This window comes from Psammomys obesus, unplaced genomic scaffold, assembly GCF_907164565.1.
Source record: "Psammomys obesus unplaced genomic scaffold, mPsaObe1.curated_primary_1811, whole genome shotgun sequence".
Lineage (NCBI taxonomy): Eukaryota > Metazoa > Chordata > Mammalia > Rodentia > Muridae > Psammomys > Psammomys obesus.
This window is the reverse complement of record NW_026590062.1, coordinates 12,217,391-12,220,552: the sequence shown is the minus strand read 5'-3', so window position 1 is coordinate 12,220,552 and position 3,162 is coordinate 12,217,391. Positions and strand designations below refer to the sequence as shown.

Sequence of the window (3,162 nt, the reverse complement as noted above, 5' to 3'; positions counted from 1 at the left end):
CAGAGAAACCCTGTCTCAAAAACCCCAAATATAAATAAATGAAAAAAAAAAAAGTTTTCTTTTGTGTATGTACTAATGGGGTAGGAGTATGCATGTGCCACAGTGTTTAAGTAGAGGACAGCTATTGCAAGTTGGTGCTCTTTTTCCATCATGTGGGTCCCAGGGATTGAACTTACATCTTTAGGCTTGGTGGTAGGCACCTTGATGTCTCTGGCCCAGACTATTATGGTCTCAAACTCAGGGATCAGCCAGCCTCCGCCTTCCCAAGTGCTAGGATGAAAGATTTGCACTACTCAACTGGGCTTTTTGCTGTTTTAGATAGGGTTATTCGTAGGTCAGGCTGGCCTCAAAGCCTGTATGTATCAGAGGATGATCTTGAACTTCTGATCTTGCTTCCACCTCCCAAATATTGGGATTAATAGACATAGACCACTGTGGTCAGTTTAATGAATTCTTCAAAAAAGAAAATAAAAAATAAAAAACTCAAATCAATATATTTTAGGTAAAGATAGGCTCAACAGAAGCTAGCAAGATCAAGATGGCTCAGCAGGTATTGTCCAGCAAACCTAGAGAAATTAGTTCAAATCAGTGATGGCCCATACCTGGTCTACAAAGAGTCCAGGACAGCCAAGGCTACACAGAGAAACTGTCTTGAAAAAAACCAAACCAAACCAAAACCAAAAACAAAAAACCAAATACACACACACACACACACACACACACACACACACACACACAGAAACACCCCCCCCCCAAAAAAAAACACAAAACAAAACAAAAAACCCAACCAACAAACCACCCACCCAACCAGCCAACCAACCAACCAACAAAAACAAAAACAAGCAACTCAACTGTCAGGACATGACTTTAGTTACCAGACAGAGGCAGGCGGATCTCTGTGAATTGGAGGCCAGGATGGTCTATGGAGTGAATTTCAGGACAGCCAGAGCTAAAGTAAGACCCTGTCTCAACAAACAAACAAAGTAAGCTTTCTGTCTCAAAAAAAACTAAATAAATAAATAAATAGATAAAGTAAACCAGAACAACAACTAGACCATAGTTTTGCCAGGTATGGTAGGGCATGCCTTTAATTCCATTGCTATAGTGAGTTTCTGGCCAGCCAGGGCTACACAGAATACAGTCTCAAACATAATAAGTTTAAAAGGATAGGCTTAAAACACACACAAAGTCAAAACCTAAATCATGTAACTGTTTAAATTATCTACTATTTATACCAGTAAAGACACAGGAGGCATAAACTGAGGTAAAAACCTGCTCAGGGAGGTAATTTTGAGAACTGTATACACTTTCCTGAACTACGTACAAAATGCCTACTTACAAGCCTGATTCTAGAACTAAACTACTAGCTCTTCTGTGTCATTCTACCTAGCTGGTCTGCTTTTCCCTTGACAAACACAGTATCTATACAGGCTTTCATATTTTGCTAACGATTTCCTGTGTATAATAAATATTCTCTAACACCCAGAAGTGTATACTGACTCCACCACTGACTGTTTTTTGTCTCACTCTGTGGTATCTATGACTACTTAAGATGCTTATTAAGAGCCAAATAGTATTCAGATGAGGGGGTGAGGATTGCCTTTCTGAGGAATGAATTCTGGGTTCCAAAGGTACCACTATCTCTTGACCTTGGAGTTCATATATCTGGCCCAGTTGGAGGGTCTGCACATACATTTCCTTTATTCAGATCTTTGTGCATTTCCAGTGGCGTTCTTTTTTTTTTTTTTTTATGATTTATTGTTTTATGTGCATTGGTGTTCTGCCTGCATGTATGTCTGTGTGAGGGTGTTGGCTCCCCTGGACCCGAAGTTACAGACAGTTGTGATCTGCCATGTGGGTGCTGGGAAATGAACCCTGGTCTTCTGGAAGGGCAACCAGTGCTCTTAACCACTGAGCCAGCTCTGCAGCCCTTGAGTTCCGTTCTTGGGCTCTCTGCATGCCTGTTTGACCAGACAAAATGATGTTTTGAATAAAGGTCAACAAGGGAGGTCACTCTCCGGAATGTTTTCCCCTATTTGGAAGGAGTAGGAAGCCTGTGGCCCCTTCTACACCCATGAGTCGCTGCAAAATCCTGGGCTTTCAACAGCTGCAGATTTCTGCAGGAGCTGCAAAACTTCTGGGGTTGCCATGGTCCATGGGAGCGAAATGCTGGCCGCCCTCTGCTACGGCAGCCCTGAGCCGGCTGTTGCTGCGTCCTCACCAGTCCCTTTCAAAAGCCTTTCAAGGGATCCCTACGTGGGGAGGAGCTCGGACGGGACATTAAACCTGGGCTTCTGTCCAAACGACTGGGGCGAATAAGAGAGGCTTTTCTTAAACGAACGGGCTGCAGCCCTGCGCTTGTCTCAAAGGATTTCATTTTAACCCCTCAGTGTTTTCCTGGAGAGCAGAGACGGTCCATCCGGAGCTTAGCTTGCCTAAGGGCATCTCCCTTCCAACTGGTGGCGCAGGATTTCTCACCCTGCTCTGGGCTGGAAGGAGAGAGAGGTCAAAGAAATGAATCACCGCCCCCCCCCTTCCCCAACCGCACCCCAGTCCATCCCAGCGGCAGGCTGTGGTCAGGTCGACGTGTAGCCATCCGGGGTGACTTGCACATTCTGGGCACACTCTGCTAGGAACCGGGGAATAGCCTGAAATGCCAAGGCAGCGGCGGACGCAGGCCCCTCCTCGGTCGGTCCCGGGCATCTCGCTCCTTACGGCGCAGAATTTAGGGGCTCGCAGTGGAGGGGGCGCGGGGGACACAGACAAAGGGGCGGCGGGCAGCTCGCGGGCGGCAGCGGCCCGGGCGCGGGGAGGGGCAGCGCGGCGTCTTCTCCCGGCCCCGCGGCGGCGGCGGCGGCGCGTCACGTTCTCTTCCCCGCCCCGAGCCGAGCAGCCGGGGAGGCGGGAGGCGGCGGCCGCGGCGGCTGCTGCTGCTGCGAGGCAGGTGGCGGAGACCGGCGGCGTCCCGGCGTCCCAGGCGGTGAGCGGGGCGCGGGCCCGACCTCCCCTTCCTCGCCGTCCCACCCTCTCCCTCCCTCTCCGCGCCTTCCCGCCGCGGGCGCCCGCGGGAGGCCGGGAGGGAAGGCTCGCCTCCGGCGCCCGCCACGCTCCCGGGCCGCGGCCGAGGAGACCGGGGCGCGCCCGTGCGGGCGGCGGGCGCCG

The 3,162-nt window shown here is 50.5% G+C and overlaps 1 protein-coding gene across 4 annotated transcripts in view; it reads left to right on the top strand.

The window, feature by feature from the left end:
- Nucleotides 1-1,065: 1,065 nt before the first annotated feature.
- Clip1 (CAP-Gly domain containing linker protein 1) overlaps nucleotides 1,066-3,162 on the top strand; it is a 117,001-nt gene continuing 114,904 nt past the window's right edge. Inside the window, exon 1 of one of the 4 annotated variants that reach the window (XM_055605743.1) lies at nucleotides 1,066-2,688. The gene's annotated coding sequence lies outside the window, so the exon portion shown is untranslated. Of the gene's footprint in view, nucleotides 2,689-2,744; nucleotides 2,981-3,162 lie in introns of those variants that run through there. The other 3 variants (XM_055605741.1, XM_055605740.1, XM_055605742.1) reach the window with 3 other exon arrangements.